The following is a 20,083-nucleotide window of genomic DNA, read 5'->3' on the forward strand; positions in this document are numbered from 1 at the left end:
GTCAATATCGCCGCAGCTTTAAACAAATTTCACTCGCAACTTCGATCATGTGGACAATTGATTCACACGTTTTGACGTTACTCATCATTGATTATTACGAGTATTACACTCTAGAAAAAAATAATAGTCACATAAACTAACACAAAGCTCCTAACCTTCTCCTCAAAAAGGGAGAGGAGGCCTTAGCCCAGCAGTGGGACATTCACAGGCTGTTACTATAAACTTACACTATAATATAAACTAGATAACTTCATCCGCTTAAAGTATCGTGTTTTGTTGTCTTTATTTATTTTACTATGGGCGAGTTGGTGAGATTGTTGACGAGTAGCATATTTAAGGAACTAACATAATAAGAACAAAATAACAATAGTTCGTTTATTTACTTCTATACCGTTACCAAAGAAACTTTACATGACAGAGGCCATATAAATTAAATTATCGAGTATACTTGTAGTATACGTAAGACACACAGGTATATTACTTTATTATATACAACATACATATATGAATACAAGCAACTAATCACACTTAATACTTTATTCAACATCTATGTTACATTATATTACAACATTATTTTGTTTAAGCATACAAAATTAAATATATTTTTGTAAAATTTTATATAGAAAAACAAGTTTCTGAATCACGTTAACGTTAGGTTCACCTCGACAGTTAAATACACAGTTGGGTTTTTTGGAACATTTTTTTTATTGTTATTACCATGTAGTGGACGTCAGTAATTCTTTTTTGCCGTTGGTTGCCTGGAAGAGGTCACTATATCACTGTATCACGGCGAGTGCTCTGAGGAATTATTCTCTCTAATTCCTGCTTCCCCTTTCCTTCTTAAGTCCACGCGAGCTGGTTCTCGATGTCACCGCCTAACTATGACATCAATTCCATCGCGCACAAAGAAATTTGGCAACTCCTTTCTTTGTCGCACTACCAAAAAATTGAATTCCTTACCAGCTCACGTGTTCCCCTCCTCTTACAACCCAGTTTCCTTCAAACGAGGCGTGAAGAGGCATCTTGCGGGCTGGCAAGGCGGGGACGGCTAGTACAGAACATTCTTCCCGACTGTACTGGCCGTCGTCGCGTTTGGACTCTACTACCACTTACCATCAGGTGGAGTAGAGTCATTTGCCATCCCGGCGCAAATAAAAAAAAAAAGTGGTAACAGTTGTCAAAAGGAACTTTGTTTTGTTTTCGCTGGAAAAACGCATTTACGTATTTCCCCCACATGAAGTGGGTAAGGGGGGCTCGCCGACGCTGAAGGCGCCGGAATACCCACTAAAAAACCAGCGGTACCCACACCATCTTTTCGGGGGACGCCACGAGATCGCTTGCGCATACGTCGCCAACGTCTTCTCCTCGGTCTTCTTCGGCAAAACGGGTCCGCGGAAGCACTGTTGTCACGCTCCCGCTCCGCGGCCTCCTTCGTGTCAAAAGGAAATACGGAAGTGGATTTTTGAAAATTTTCTTCTGAGACACCAAATAAATTATGGCCTTCATGAGCACAACTACCGTTTAATGGATTAGTTTATATTCAAATATCTTAGCTCTGTAACTGGATTGTGTCCGTACTTAAAGAAAGTACTAAAAGTATTTTTTGTCGTATAAAATAAAAGTTTGCGGAAAATTAATCTGTATGAAGGTCGATCTGAAGCATGAAATGTTATTGACGTTACGAGAGATTAATTATTACACTAAAACAAAGAACAAACAAGTTTGTCAACTCTGCTACACAGCGTTGGAGGGTGGTGGTTTTTTGTGGGGCGTTTTCACAACTAGACTCGAGAACATGTTCAAATTTTTTATTTATAAAGTTAAAAAAAATGTGAAAATTTGTATGTGTGCTAAAAGTTATTATAACCGCTAAATAATTAATGATAGAAAAGAAAAAGTAATGTTATAATTTCTTTGGCCAGTTCTTATCAAGTTTCAAGTATTACAAGTGCAATGCAATCTATACACGATAAATAAAGATGTTGATTTTGAAAGCGTTGTGTTTCATATTTATCACTTTTCAAGACTTAATTTTCTATTATACTCTTAATATATTTTTAACCAGTATTTCGAATACTAATTAAAAACAAATCCAAACTATGGTTACCATCTTTAAATACATACCCAGATTTATAATAAATATATAATAATTACATTATATAAGCTGTTCATTAAGCACTTTTTGTAACTTCTAATTATTTACTCACTAATGTATCATCTTATCACTTATTATATGCCTTACATGAATTTATTTAAATACATAAGCATTGTTCATATATATTATTATTCCAGAATATGCTGCAAATTATACACAAACAATAATGCCTTTAACAACTTCTATAGAAAATGATTAAAACTATAATATTTGCTTAAAACCAACCAATGTAATTGTGAGAATATAAAATAATTATTAAATCTAAGTCGATTACCTAACATGGAGTGGAATACTGTTTAAACAATGCTTACTCCCTGGAGGAGATCTAAGGCAAGCCCTAGGCGACCTGCCGCATCTAGGTCATAGCCTTGAATGTACAAGCAGCCGCATAAAATATAAACACTGTCAAATATTATTATCAACAGAGTTAGTCTCAAAATAGAGACGAGCAGGTTGGCGTGGTTGGTAGATACTTGCCTTGCACGCCGAAGGCTGTGGTTTCGATTCCCACCCTGGATAGACATTAGTGAACATGTCTGTTTGTCCTGAGTCTGGGTGTAATCTATACAATTATGTATTTACAAAAGAAATGTAGTATATGTAGTATATCAGTTGTCTGGTTTCCATAGTACAAGCTCTGCTTAATTTGGGATCAGGTGGCCGTGTGTGAATAATGTCCCAGGATATTATTATAAGTATAATAACTATATGTTTAATACAAACTAGCCCAACACGCGTCGCACATGTGCCGAAAATAATAACAATTATTATTAATGTTTCATCTCAACAAAACGATTCGAGAATGCATAGAAATGAAAAACATACCTTGCAAAAATTTTGAGCTATGATAAAATAAAAAATAAAAAGATAATACATAAGATATGTAGGTTTTATGTAGTCGGTAGTAACATTTGAAATAATCTTAACATATTTTTCATATATTTCAACCCAACCTGAGATCTGTTCCCTCATATTATAGGATATGTAGTTTACATCTTCTTTTTATATAGTACTAATTACTACCTGTAGTGTAGCTCTGTAGCTTACTGTTATATTTTTGTTTACACTCGTTTATTCTTTTTTTATAGTATAGGCGGACGAGCATATGAGCCACCTAATGGTAAGTGGTCACCAACGCCCATAAACATTGGCATTGTAAGAAATGTTAACCATCGCTTACATCGCCAATGCGCCACCAACCTTGGGAACTAAGATTTTATGTCCCATGTGACCGTAATTACACTGGCTCACCCTTCAAACTGGAATACAAAAATATGAAATACTGCTGTTTTGCGGTAGAATATCCGATGAGTGGTACCTACTCAGACGAGCTTGCACAAAGCCCTAACACCAGTTACAGTATTATTATGATTTTTCGAATGCACATTTCCGCTCTTAAGCATCTTTCATCACAGGCTATCTGTGAGAGATTGCTATAATTAATAAAACACCTCTACCGGGCCATTGTATGTCTTATACAATTTTTGCTGTTATTCTGATTTGATCTGTTCTTTACGCGACGTGTAAAATAGACTTCTATGCCGAATGTCGAAAAAGTTCCTACTAACTGTAGAAACTTTTATTTCATCATGAGTTCATCAAAACTGTTATTTTTTTTTTAAATATAAACATGATGAGGTAGTATCTTTATACGATAAAACTTACAGTTCATCTTTTGGAAGGAATGTCAGTGTTGCTTGTATTTTAATTTCAACATTGTTTATAAAAATCTGTTAAATTCGATGTTGAAAACGTTTTATTCGAGGCTGACTGTACCTCTTATTTGTTTGTCAGCGCACCGGTATTAACATTTCCTATTGAATCAGGGAAATCGTATATTGAAATGTCTAGGCTAGTTATTCGTGAAGGCTAGATCTATGATGGAACTGTGATTCAGTTTGTATTATAATTATTCAGAATTTATATGATCCTTATGATAATTTATCTCGAGTTTGTAACATGAAAACATTGTAAGACATGGTGAAAAGGTGACATGAATATTTGCTTGTGAAAGTCAAGTAAAAATTTGAATAAAAATATTATCATTTGATTTGATTTTATCTCCTTTTGGAGAGGTTGTTATAGTGCCGAATTCTACTAATTTATAACCTATTACGATACGTTTTCGATTCAATTCCGATCCAACTTTGAATCATCTGTATTTATTCGAATCGCAACTGAACCGGTATGATGTTAACATATACCGTTGTGTCAAAACCAAACTTAATTCTTAACTCTTATAACAATAGTCGATAATTAAATAAAAAAATTGGATAACGGAAAAACCGCAACGACCACGTTTCGATTCGATTGCGATAAAGTGACAATGTATTAGTATAATTGTCCCCAGTATTACAAAATGTTCATATTTTAATAAATTTTTCTCGCTTTTCTAAGAACAACTCTAATACAACTAATAAAAAATAATACAACTAATTAAACACATCCAGTACAATTAATTAAAAAAGTAGTAGATCTAACATAAATGGTCTACTCAAAAATTTTGTATAAGGATATCATTGACAATCTGGAATCTAGTTCCAGACATATCAATCACATGTTAAGCAGCTGACTTCACTTACACATTAGAAGTTATTAGATTAAATGATGAGTATAATGAATGAATATGTCAAGGATCCATTTAATATATATTACATAAGGTATATAACAGTTCTATTATAACAAAAGCAAGGTTCGAATCCCCAATTGGGTTAATGATAAGATATTATCTTTAAAAATATTCTCAATAAAGCACCCTTCAAACATCAAATAAGCACTTTTTTTTCTCGCAGTGTTAACCTTCAGAAAGGTAGCCGGCTCTCATGGGGGGAGAATCGGGTTATGTGGGATGGCTGTCCTCGCCACGGATCGGAGAGGCTGTGGGATCGTGTTGATATAAAGCATTGGCGGCTTCTCCCATACTGTGCTTCGCTCGTGGCTCGGCGGAGCTCTCCTCAGAGGCCTACCGCACTCATCGCTGGTGCGTACGGCAGCGCGTGGATCCCAGCTGCCATCCTCCTCAGGGCCGTCTGAAAAAAGACACACGGGGCCCCCACCTCACGCATTCACGGCCCCAACAAATAAGTCCTATATTAACGATACAACTAATTATAAAATTAACAGTCCTTTCCTCGACGCCACAGGGGTCAAACTACGTTTAAAAGTAGTTCTCGGTACTTTGAGACACCCGCAAAAAGTAACCTGCTGTGGCAAGCCAGTCGTCGGCTCGTCACGGTATCTTGCGTAAGAGACTCATTATGGCGGTGAGGATATCGCTGGTTTTAAGTGGGTAGTCTGGCATCCGTCCAGCAGTACCACATATCCACTTAATACGGTGAATGCATAAATGCAGTTTTTTGCGAATAAAAGGATCGCCAGCCGAAAGGGTTTACAGTTACAGTATACAGTTTTAGGTCAACAATGTTGTTGAAGTTGTACGAGATAATTATTTAATAACAACCCGACAAAACAAATCTTTACAAATGGGGCGTTATCTGGACTCGCCTGAAAAAGTTTACTTTGAAAATATAAAGAGGAATCTTAAAATAATCTAAAAAAATTATCTCATTAATTTTTTCGTTTATTTATTTAAGTGTCTTAAGCCAGTACGGGCTTAGGCATGTTAAAGTCGACGGTTCAATCCTGATCCCCTCGGGCTATACTGTTGTCCCCACTACTGACGATGATAATCTATTAAAAACACATTCTTGTACGAATTAACGATATTTTCATTTTACTTACTAATAACAAAAATTGGCTTCAATTTCCTTGCACCGCGCCGAGCCGCAGTAAATCGGTCGGAGAGTGGAAATAGGTTGAGAGTACAGATACAACAATCTGATCCAATAGAGCTCGTATCATAATGTTTGTAGCCCTAGACACGTACATGTCGAACGACTGATTCTCTAACGGAAAATACCAAAACGGCTTAACTACATAGAATAACATGGAGCGCGGCGGACAAAGTTAAATTAAGTTATATTAAGTTTAATTTATTAAGTTGATGGAAAGTGACAAAGAAAGTTTGTTTTCGATAATTCTGTTCAATGGTATCCTTTAAGGAGTTTTCCACTATGCAAAACGATTGAATACTGCTATATTAATATAAATGTAAAAATTATATCGAATTCGAAATTAAAGTATTTTATTAAAATTAAATTGTCAGCGTGGCTTTGCGAGCTACAGGTTTTTTTAAATGTTTAACGAAATAATCACTTCAATTCAAATCAATGTATAATTATCTGATTTGAATAATCGAAGACTAAAGAATATCACTATTGATAACGTTCTATCAAACATATGAGGCGCTATGTATGGTTTCTTTATTTGATAAGGCAGTCGTACTTACGTAGTACTCTGTGGTAGGATTTGATGTAGTGTGATGTGGTAAGGTTACCATCTGGGTAGATACCCACTTATCGCATATTCTACCGACAAACAGTAAGTTGTATTTTCATTTGAAGGGTGAATTAGGCAGTATAACTATAAGCACAATGGACTGGTGGTAGGGCTTTGTGCAAGCTCGTCTGGGTAGGTACCACCCACTCATCAGATATTCTACCACAAAACAGCATTACTTGATATTGTTGTGTTCTGATTTGAAGGGTGAGTGAGCCAGTGTAATTACAGGCACAGGAGACATAGAATCTTGGTTCCCAAGGTGGTGGCGCATTGGCCATGTAAGCGAAAGTTGTCTTACAATGCCAATGTCTAAGAGCGTTGGTAACCACTTACCATTAGGTGGCTTATGCTCGTCCGCCTTCCTATTCTATAAAAAAAAACGTAACATCTTAGCCCTAAGGTTGGTAACGCATTAGCGATGTAAAGGTTAGATAAAATTTCATACAATGTAAAATATCGATGAGAGAGAGAGAGTTAACAGTTACCATCTGGTTGTACATTTAACAGTCTTCCTAACAATTTCAAATAGAAATACAAAATACTTGTTATACATTAATTACCATGGAAAAAGTAGTACGGAAAAATATGAATACGATATTAAAAATAAGGTAAGTTCGCATCATTTTACATACGACCTCTTACACTAGCAGAAATGAATATTAGTTTTTTAGAGAGCACACTTCAAAATTGTTTTGACAATTTTGACAGTTGCAAATTAGATAAAAGGGCTAGATAGCCTAAGGGTAATATTATCCCATCCTATCATATTATACCAGTATCCGCCCACGGCTTCGCTTACGTATGATGGGGGAGGATTCATGTGGTCGATACTAATACAATAACATTAACATTGGCGAGAATCAAAGGTATTTTGAATTCGTTAAAAATCCCAAAATATAAATGCATATTTTTGAAATTATCAAATAAAAACGATTACTTTTCAAATCAAAACGCCAATGAATAATCATAATATTACAAAAAAAAACAAAACGCAACAAACCTTAACTACCCTACACTGACGATTTCAATTAATTTCAAAATAACATGAACTAATTCAATTATAAACTTCCTGATAAGCAAAGTTACTAAATTGGCCATCAAGCGCCAATTAGTTGCAACCCCAAAGCTTCTGGTTCCGGTGCTGTGCTGTGATGCGCTAAAAGGGCTTTTAATATGATTAAGCAACTTTAAGGAAAATTTATTAAAGTAGAAATGGTAAACGATCCGATTTTTTATTTCTTTACGTTAATGTCAAGCAAATACCAGGCTGAATGACGTCATAACTGCTGTAAAAAATTACTTGCTAAAGATCAAAGTCATAAAATGTCATTTTTCATACGATTAGTCAGTTAGTGGTCTTGGTGACTGACTGCTTCATTAGTCAAGGGTACGATTTTTGTATATAAAGTAATTATAATATATATAATCTATGTTTCAAAATATGACAAGAACCTCTCTCAGGCCTATTGCTCACGCCACGGTTTCATGAAGGTACGGCGAGTACGCTGCACCGTGGCATGAACGGCAAACCACTGGGTGATATAGCAGTTAGGTACGGCTCCATATTCATTTTCTGTGCCAAAACCCACATTTCTATAACTTTCGAACGCGTAGGTCTTAAACGACGTACGTGAGTTCAAACCCAGGCAAGAACGACTGAATATTTTCTATTAATTTGATTTTCTTATTAAATAATAAAAATAACGAAACATTTTATTATACATATATATTTACAAATTACAGAAATGTAAACACAAAAAACAATTTTTATCATTAAAATTTATTTAATAATAAATATAATTAAGATAACTTTAGCAGCCAGGATATCCCTAGTCTTCAGTTTCGTTTGGTAGCGGTACATTGAATTTAAAACGTTATGGATTTCAGTGCAGCGACCTTGAACCAGATACGGAAGTAGGTCGCGTTGGATATGGGCCGAGGAACGTAACCTGCGTTGAAATGTTGGAATGATCGGAACGATGAGAAAATTCGAAATAAATATTTACGCTTTGTAAAACAATTCAATTGATCTTCATTTATGTTTATCATTTTACTCTAAAATGAATAGATTCTTAGAAACGTAAAATAAACTTAGTATAAAAGAATTAAGCCCATTTTTTTATCTTAGTTATTATAAAAAAAGTTTTATATTGTATACTATAGAACTGTAAATATAAATATCAATACTGGTATACATTTAACCGGCAGACGTTGCCTTGCTTATTCACTTGGTGGTAGGACTTTGTACAAGCACATCTGGGTAGGTCTATTACCAAGCAGTAATACTATATTGACATTATCCGAGACATGTATCATAATTCGGAATCAATAGTAAGTATATGGCCTGTGGCAGTACGGACCTCGAACCCATAAAGACAGGCGGAGAATCCGTTATCAAGACGGAATAGTTTAAATACCTCGGGTCCGTACTGCACGAGTCTGGTACAATCGACCACGACGTCAGAGCTCGAATAAACGCAGCCTGGGCCAAATGGCGGGAAGTCACCGGGGTAATCTGTGATCGCAGGCTACCGGTGAAATTAAAGGGCCTTGTGTACAAGTGCATCATCCGACCAGTCTCAGTACGGCGGCGAGACGTGGCCAGCGCTCGCGAGACACGTTCAGCAACTTCACGTCACGGAGATGAAGATGCTGCGGTGGATGTGTGGCGTTACGCGAATAGATCGCATTCGTAACGAGCACATCCGTGGTAGCCTTGGCGTTTGCGATGTAGCGGATAAGTTGCAGGAAAGCCGTCTGCGTTGGTTTGGCCACATTAGCCGCAGACCACCAGACTATGTCGGGAACCGATGCCTGGACTTTGTTGTCGAAGGCCCTAGATCCCGCTGCAGGGCCAAGAAGCGCTGGCTCGATGTTGTGAGGGACGATATGAGAGAGCACGATATCACTAAGGAGGACGCTTTAGATCGGGCAAAGTGGATGTGTAGATGCAGGAAAGCGGACCCTGGCGTTACTAGGCCGGGAAAACGCTAGGCAGAAGAAGAAGAAGAATACGTAGTACTATTGTGTTCTGGATTAAAGCGTGAGAGAGCCAGTGTAACTACAGGCACAAGGGACGTTACATATTAGTTCCTAAAGTTGGCGGCGCAATTGCGATATAAGTTATGGTAAATATTTCTTGCAGCTCTAATGTCTATAGGCGGTATTTACCACATACCACCAGGCGTCCCACTTGCCAGTCTGCCTTCCTAATACCATAAAAAATATATACCAACTGTCATGGCGATCAGTTAAATGGCATAGATGTAGAAGTGTTGTATTGCCGTCTAGTAGCGAGTTACAACAAAATGGATACTAGATAAACATGCTCCAACCAACCAACTTTCATGGTGATCTGAACTTTCATGATGCAATGGTGTCGAAGATAGTAATAGATTACATTTTAATTTGGCGTTGGCGTAATTGGTTGGCTTGGTTGGTAGATACTTGCCTTTCACGCTAAAGGTTGTGGTTTCGATTTCCACTTTGACATTTGTGTGCATATACATTTATGTTTGTTCTGAGTCTGGGTGTAATTATCTATATAAGTATGTATTTACATAAGAAAAGTAGGATATGTAGTATATTAGTTGTCTGGTTTCCATAATACAAGCTATGCTTAGTTTGGGATCAAATGGCCGTGTGTGAATAATGTCCCAGGTCCCAGAAATTGCCAATACACGAAAAATTCGTAATTAAATTGTATCGCAATTTTATGCAACAATGTACACTGTATCTCTTACTTTCATTCAAGTCAAGTATTTTGCAGAAAAAAAGGAACATATTGTTCCATTGTTTTTCCAATTAATATAACCTTATTGTTGTTACTTCAACTTTATTCATAGTATGTTATTTTATAAGCGACTGGTGGTTGATTTTAGTAGATATTTTCAAGTTAGTATTAGATAAATAAATTTTCAGACGAATTCTTATATCATAAAGAATATAGATTTATTTTAAGAAAATTTTGCATGGAATGTTAAAGTTATGTTCAAGGTTGTTTTCTTTCCGGGAAAATAGGCTGTTTCTATTTTGATGAAAACAGACAGATATTCAGATAACTTTAGATATTAAGATCTTAAAAAAATGGCGTTAAACAACTGAGCACTGAAAGTGGAGAACTCAGAGCGTACAGTAAGCTACAGAAACAGTCTCTTAATATTTTTACTGAAAAATAACTCACAGATATTAAAGATAAGTTTGGGAACTTTATTGATATTTTTTATAACTAATTGAACATCTAACTCAAAATCTTCGATTAAGTGTTATGTCCACTATAAATAATAGGAATATAATTTAATGGTGGTAGGGCTTTGTGTAAGCTCGTCGGGGTAAGTACTACCCACTCATCAGATATTCTACCGCAAAACAACAGAATTTCGTATTGTTGTGTTCTGGTGAAGGGTGAATGAGCCAGTATAATCACAGGAACAGGGGACATAGCATTTTAGTTCCCAAGGTTGGTGGTACATTGGCGATGTAAGCGATGATTAACATTTCCTACAATACCAATGTCTACGGGCGTTGGTGACCACTTACTATCAGGTGGCCCAAATGCTCATTCACCTACCTATTCTAAAAAAGTACGAAAACTTAAATCCATATAATTAAGCCAGGATATTGTAACAGCGTACCCAGTAAATTTCATGATACATTTTAATCTAATAGCTTAAGGAAACTCTATTTCGATGTCCAAGCGAAGTCTTGCGTTTCGTTTGTAATAACTTTATATAAAATCCGAACTATTTCTGTTCGATGTGGAAAAGCTGTATCGGTATCTCTAGAAGTTTCTTAAATTAAATCGGAAACTAATAAAAGTCATCGGTCAACTAGATTCCCTACTTAAAACTTTATGTTTAACTATTCGCTCCAGTGTTGCAGCCGTTTATGGACAGGGGTAGTCATCGTTCCATCGGGTCGTATACTGCTTCCTCTTCAGTAAAAATGGCAAACGCTAATTTTTCATTTGCTTTTAAGTTTATATGCCATCATCATCGAATGAATTACAGCCACATGTGCTATTCCAAAATATTCTATATAGCTAGCCGACCAGATAAGAAGCAAGGCTGATTGTATGTGAATCCGAATGGAGTGACTTGTATTTAAATAAAGCAGAATTATTTAGTGCTCTTAAAAAAAGGTTAATTAAAAACAATATTCTTATGTTTTAATTATGTTGGTATGCAACAGGAGCGAGACCTTGAAATACCGATATTGGGTCACGCGCGGGCCACGGACTTAGTTAACAATCGATATATTATTCATTTGATATAAGGCTAATAAATTTATCGTTAAATAAATTTTAAAAAGTTTCTTATTTGCTTCACTTTTATCTTCACAATTACGTCCTCTAAGGCTTTTAATATAAAATTTTAATTAAATGGACAATAATCAGTTAATATTTTGTTTTATCCACATAAAATACTAATAAATGCCTATGTTAATGAAAATAGAGACAAAATTATCGCTCCGAATGCTTTCTAAGCAAATGTTGGTTTGTGTGCTGGTTTGTGCACGTACATATACATTGAAATTATATATAAAAATATGCAACCAAAATGCAGCATATGTAAGAGTGCAACATATGCTGCTTTTTATAATACTTTTATATTTTACGAGTAAATTTCCCCCATTATTCATAGGACTCTTACCTATTTAGGTAGATTTGATTATTTTGAAGGTTTGAAATATTTTACTACGCTACTCAACAGCAAGGTGTGTTCATAGTTTTGTAAGAATAACTTCCTGCTATTCATTATCACTTTTCCTTCAACAAGCTCAAGATAAATTATAAACTTATTTTTAACACATAAAAACAAGGACTTACCCGAATTTGAATACATGAACTAAGTAGAAATGCAAGGTCGATGACCTCATCGACTAAGACATTGAGCTTATCGTTATTGTAACTGAGATTACGTTTAAGAGGAAATTGGTCGACATGGATTTTCCCATGGGAACTTCTATAGCCTCGGATAAAATTTGTCCAATACTACCCATTAACAACGGCCTGTGCAAAGCCTTTCAGGGTTATGTGTCTAATTATACTAGTATAGTCTACAAGCTAAATAATACTGATACTAATAATATTTACTGCATATAGCTTATTAGTATTATATACGTGGTGATGTTCTAGAAATTATGAGGGTACTCCAATATCTTCAAATAACAAACTGAACGAATTAAATGAAAATCATTACAAGAACAAGACTTTTCTTATACAATTATATATTATATTCCGTGATCTCCGTAAAAAAATATAATTTGTTACCATTTTATCATATGGCTTTTAAATATGTATATAAAATGTAAATAATGTTAAAAAGTAGCGTGGAAGCGGTTGCAAGCGCTGCAAGCGGCCTTGAACCCGATTTTGGGTCAGTGGTGCAAGGTTGCAGCGAGGTAGGCGTTTTATTTGTGCAGGATTTCAGGGACAAGCGTATCGTTAGGGCGAAATGTGAATAATGTCGTTTAGATAACTGTAACGACCTTTTAAATTTCTGTCTCGAAACAACTTAGTACGAAACAAATATGCTTTACGTGAAATAATTTGCACTTATTTGTTGTAAGACTTTGTATACAGTTTCACTGATAGATAAAATAAGATATATGGAAAACATTTATATAAAACTAAACGTTATTTGATAACTTATTGATAATTGATTAATTAATTGTTGATGATACAACATATTATGTAAACTTAATTGCATATATTTTAGTATAGAGTAACTACTGACGTTCTTGATAGTTACTCGTAAGCTTATTTACATTAAATGAAATCATAAAATATCTACTTGAATGAATAACAGTTACCATAAACCAATATTACCAATATTGGATGGCAAATGGGCCCCCTGATGTTAAGTATTCACCAACGCCCATAGATATTGGCCATGTAATAAATATTAACCAACCCATACAGCGCCAATGCGCCAAACATTGCAAACGAAGATGCTATGTAACTTGTGCCTGTAGTTTTTTTTCCAGCCTTTTGCCGTCCACTGCTGGACGAAAGCCTCCCCCATAGAACGCCAACCATTCCGATCTTGGGCAGTCCGCATCCATCCCGTACCTTTTTTAAATCGTCGGTCCATCTTGTCACAGGGCGTCCTACACTACGTTTGCCTAAGCGTGGTCTCCACTCTAACACGTGTCGGCTCCATCGGCCATCAATGCGCCTGGAAACATGACCAGCCCACTTCCATTTTAACGAGCTAATTCTACACCTGATGTCGGTGACTTTAGTTCTCTGGCGAATGTCCTTATTACGGATTTTATCTGCCAAAGAAACCCCAAGCATTGCGAGTTCTATTGCTCGCTGAGCGAGCTTAAATTTGTGGACCAGTCCTACGGTAAGTGTCTACGTTTCGTTTCGGTTGTAGTTACATTTTCATAATTCGATTTACTTTGTCTAAAACGCATGCTGTAATTTCTACATCATAATACATGTAATTCTCTTGCAGTCTCTCATCCAGTCTTGCTTGCAAAACACCCTACCACTAATGTACTAATAAATATAAATAAATAAATGAACCTATGTGAGTCTTGATTGTTGACTTAAAACAAGAGACAATTAAATGTAAAACGTTTTATTTGTTATTTAAACATTTAACATAATTAATTCTACGTATACGACAATAAATCTCCAACACATCCGGAGCCAGGTGCTCCACGGCGGAGCCGGCCGTGGCCCGAGCGTGACCCAATATACGAAGGCAGTTCAAGGTCACGACCCTGTTGCACTTCACCATTTCTATAAAAATCAGATATAAATAAATAATTCATAATATATTAATTATTCTGTTATAATGGAATAATACATTATATACTTGCTGTATTTCCAGTTTTATTAAGTAATTTATAAGATATTAGATCTTAATAATTTTATTATACTAAAATATTAATAATTCTCAAGTCTAATACAAAGGCAATAAGCGCTCCATTGATCAAGGTTCCAATCGGCTAAGTGCTGAAACGATAAGACGGGTAACAGTTCGTGTAACAATTGTCTGCCGATGTCAATTTGATTCATTTGTCAGAATTAAATTATTGTACGATCATTTGACGTTTGGAGTTTTTTTTTTTTTTGCAAACACGAAAGCCATAAATAGGCCAAGACAAATAAACTGTCTGTTTGTCAACCAATTTCCTTTTTTTTATTATTTAGTTACTATAATAAAATAAAAAATAGGAAATAAGAGTAGATAATTAAATTCGAAACAATCACATGTTTTCCTCAGATTTTCAATAATAATTATGGTTGAATTTCAATTATTCGGCAAACACTAGCCAAAATAATATGTACAATTTATTATTGTTAAAGTTTTTAATCAGACTTAAAAAAAGGGGACGTTGTTCGTCAAATTTTACCAATTTCTTGTCAAAAGCGGCTTGACTTATTTCACTAGTTCGGTCTTTCTATTTAATATAGATCCCACATTGGCGCCATTTATTTTTGAAGTATTATATGCTTTTTTTTAGTAAATCTCGTAAAGCAATTAATGTATGCTTCTCAAGGGTCTTATTTTATCTTAAAATGACAATCGATTTAAAGTATTGAGTAAAGTATTGAATTGCAAGTAATTAATAATATTTATAGAGATAACAAGCAAAATTACGAATTCTGTACTACACTTAGTAGAACCGAATTTTAACCGATGAGCGTGGCTTTAAACCTGGGCAAGCACCATTGAATTCTACGTATTACATTTTATCGGCCCAACCTGGGACTTGAACCCAAGACACGGGATCTGCGTCCTTATATCTAGCCAGTAGACCAAAAAGGCAGTTGCAATTTGGCTACTAACGTAATATTATCCATCGATATACTTATATATCGATCGATTATCCATCGATATACTTATATATCGATGGATAATATTACGTTAGTAGAAAATATAGGATTATCAACTTCCGATATTTGCTAACACACTAGACATTTTACATAAAAAGGGTAACTTATTAACTCAGAATAAAACCAAATCCTTGCTTTTTACATCAAATTAATTTATTCAAATATATTTCATAGTTGCATTGTGATCTCTTAAAAGCATTTACAATATGAAAAACGACTATTTCGTATTGAATTCACACTGTGACTTATAAAACACCGGCGCCCTCAGAACTAATACACTTTCCATAATAATTTAATCAACTTTAAAATATAAATAAAATTTTACAATTTTTCTAATCTTATAATAATTTTAAAACATTATATTTACTAATAAATGAGCCGTATTTATAATATTACAATTAAAAATCCCGTTGCACTTACGCTGTTTTATAAACAACCGTCAATACGGAAGGATGGACTTTGAGACGTCCGTTTTATTACTTTTTTATATTTCCAACATTCATCGAAACTAACTAACGTAAGTGCAACCGAAAAATTTAATTAAAAAAAAATACATAATTATCGGCATTTAATTTCTAGACACGTTATCTTTTATATCATCTATAGAAAATTTATACTAAGGAGAACGTTTAAAAAAAAGCGCACAAATGTTCTAGAAAAGTACGTTTTTTTTAATATATGAGCAGGAAGATGGGCAAATGAGCCAAGGCATGAAGTTCGGTGTTATATCCTGGCAAATCACAAAATATTTTATGAAATGTTAATGTACTAATATAATCATGCTATAATTTTGAAACCTTTATATTTTTAGATAATGATGTTTATATTTTATGTAGGTATGTAATATCAAAATAATGCATAAACTTTGATGCTTACATATTTAATTAAGGTATTAATCTAATAACTGTTCTCTAAATTAAAAAAATTGTCAGATCATTTACTGAGTATTAAGCGAAAAAAATTATCTTCTCGATTATGCAATACGTAAATATAAATTTGTGTGTGTATAATTATATTTTATACTTATTTGTGTGTTTGTTTAAAAAATAAATATTATCGTCAAATTCTATTCTTAGTGCGCTTCGTCATTACAAAACTAAGTATTCGTCAACATACAAGGCATATATCTATATATATATACTATGGAATGCTTTGCCCGAGTCCGTATTTCCTGATAGGTTTTTTTTTTTTTTTTATAGAATAGGAAGGCGGACGAGCATATGGGCCACCTGATGGTAAGTGGTCACCAACGCTCTTAGACATTGGCATTGTAAGGAATGTCAACCATCGCTTACATATCCAATGCGCCACCAACCTTGGGAACTAAGATTTTATGTCCCTTGTGCCTGTAATTACACTGGCTCACTCACCCTTCAAACCGGAACACAACAATATCAAGTATTGCTGTTTTGCGGTAGAATATCTGATGAGTGGGTGGTACCTACCCAGACGAGCTTGCACAAAGCCCTACCACCAGGAAACAACAAAGGTACAATGTTGGTGTCTTCAAATCCAGAGTAAACAGGTTTCTTATAAGCTAGCGTGCTACATCTTAGGCCGTGTCGATGCTTGACATCAGGCAAGTCAACGATCAAACGCTGGCCTATTAATTGTAAAAAAATATATATATAAACATGTGCATCGCCTGCCGGAATATGTTAGCATATCTTGGGATACAACAGTGCACCGACAAGTCTCACACCGCCGTAACCCTTTTATCGAAGCTAATTAGGGTTATTTCGAAACCTTGTACCTTTGTTTTGGATATTATAAATATAACGTGTCTATAATTCTAATGTCATTACAAATAATATGACGTTAACCGACTTTAATTTATTTGAAATTTAATTGTGCCGATTCTAACTTATACAATCTATAAACTAAGCTTTTTGTTTGTTTAAGAACATTGCTGTCTCTTTCTCACGTGGAGCAACAAAAAGGATAGCAATGACTTTGGTCTTTTAGTTGACGTATAAGTTTAATTACAATATTATGTAGGATAGAATCTGCACAGTATTATTTATTGTTATAATATACATTCTTAGTTACAGTTTTCCAATTATTATTTAAACGAATATACCACAATTGAAAAGTATTGGTTAAAATTAAATCATTATATAAAATTTTATGTTTCTTAATTTACAATAGAATTAAATTTAAAAAATAATTTCCACCACGACAAAAAAGTTTTTTGTTTTTTTTTTTTTATAAAATATTAAAATCGTCATTTTATATAAAAGTTAAAAAGCTTGTGCTCCAATTTTAAGACACGTGATAAATAAGTTACCTAAATAATTATTAAATAATAATTATCATTTACTAAAATTAGCATCTGGAAATTATATAAAAAAAATATTTAGAAAATTTCACAAAACAAAGTTTTCGTTGTCTTAATACGATGCTTATGATAATTATAATATAAAATGTAAGAACAATAAAAATTGCATAAAATTAGAAAATAAATAAATTACATCGATCATTAAAATAAAAGACCTTAATAATGACCTTACTTATAATAATTGTTTAGCGGGATATTAGTTAAACAAGACTATCTCCTTCTTGCGAATATCAAATCGATGATTACAAAAAAAGAGGTCAGTGTTTACCTAAACACCGCTAAGCATGTTTTATAAGTGAGACCGTAAATCATTCATTTGTTATCTTGTGAGAGTTTTAGCACAATCGATTTGTTTAGTCATCGGATATTGATTTCTTTGAAAACCATCATCGCAATCGCTTAACAGAGAGTTAAGAGAGAGTGGAGAGTGAGTTCTTATAAAACATATCAGCTGTAGGTTAACAAGAGCTGTTTGTAAGTTACATGACAAATTAGAATGGATAAACAAACTTTATGCCGAGATGGCTCAGTGGTAAGGACGCGTGAATCTTGGTCGCGTGGATCAAACCCGGGCAAGCACCACTGAATTTTCATGTGCTTAATTTGTGATTTTAATTCATCTAGTGCTATACGGTGAAGGAAAACATCGTGAGGAAACCTGCATATGTCTAAATGCACTGAAATTTTGCCACATGTGTATTCCACCAACCCGCGTTGGATCAGCGTGGTGGAATAAGCTCCATACCTTCTTCTCAAAAAGGGAGAGGAGTCCTTAGCCCAGCAGTGCTACATTCACAGGCTGTTACAATACAAACTTTTACAATAAATGCACAAGCATAGGTATTTGAACACACTACTAATGCCGTTCGATTGTGTAAAAATATTGTTTTTATTTGATAAATTAAAAACTAATTAGAATCGACTTTGAGCATCTCAAAAGCCACAATTTTACTGGTGGTAGGGCTTTGTTCAAGCTCGTCTGGGTAGTTACCACCCACTCATCAGATATTCTACCGCAAAACAGCAGTACTTGTCATTGTTGTGTTCCGGTTTGAAGGGTGAGTGAGCCAGTGTAATTACAGGCACAAGGGATATAACATCTTAGTTCCCAAGGTTGGTGGCGCATTGGCTATGTAAGCGATGGTTGACATTTCTTACAATGGCATTGTCTAAGGGCGTTTGGTGTCCACTTACCAACAGGTGGCCCATATGCTCGTCCGCCTTCGTATTCTATAAAAAAAAAGTTACATTGATCAACGTTACTAAGAGAATCGATTGTGTTGTACTATTAAACTACTAATAAAGATACAATATCAATAATCGTTCGTAAAATATACGACAGTGTGAAAGTTAAGATACATCTAAACAATAGGTATTTATAATTTAATGAGAATAGAAACTAGAAACTAAAATAAAAATGAGTTTTATTAATTCTATTATTAAATATTATTTATAATAAAAGAATCTTTGCCGAGACATAATTATAAATATTACAAGATTAAAAATTGCGTTAAAAATATAAACAATATATTTATAAAAAAAAAATCCGTCACATAAAACTTGGATTTTTAAGTATCTAGGCCCATCAATAGAAATATGATACCATTAATAAATTAAAATGAATGAAAATCTAATCGTTGCGTGACCTCAGACTGTCTTAACCGTTTAAATGATTTTTTCGTTATTTTTATGCGTTTTTTTAAAAATCAATACGTCCATCAAAAAGAGGGGAAGAGAGGGCGTTATTCGATTGATATGTAGAAAAGTTTAAAGACAATAATATGTTTTGATTGCTTTTGATTTCAAATAGTCAGTAAATATGTTTTTATATATTGTAATTTATCAACACGTCTGACTCGATCGTATTAAATTTAAAAAAAAATATATTTCGTACTAAATATGACACAAAAAAAGGTTTTATATAGTTTTATTTTATTTAAATGATATTTTTTGTGAACAGATTGATTACATGTGGCTGTTACATAAAAGAAATTATGACTAAAAACAGTTCATCAATCATTTTTTGTTAGTTATTACTTAAAAAATCTATATGAACATGAACGCTTCAATATCGAATAAATATAATTTGAATATTATGTGAACTTCATTTCAAACAATCGAGTCAGACGTCACTACAATATTTGTTACTAAAAAGCATACTAAAATTCTATAAATACCGTCTAATAATCAACTAACATTGCTTTGAACAACAATTACTTTTATTTTTACAAACTATATTACATATTTCGGTAATAAATTTCTTAAAATACTAAAAGCATATTACTAAATTGTACTTAAATATATTTGATATTATATAATAATATTTATATCTTTC

Source organism: Nymphalis io, chromosome 13 (assembly GCF_905147045.1).
Source record: "Nymphalis io chromosome 13, ilAglIoxx1.1, whole genome shotgun sequence".
NCBI lineage: Eukaryota > Metazoa > Arthropoda > Insecta > Lepidoptera > Nymphalidae > Nymphalis > Nymphalis io.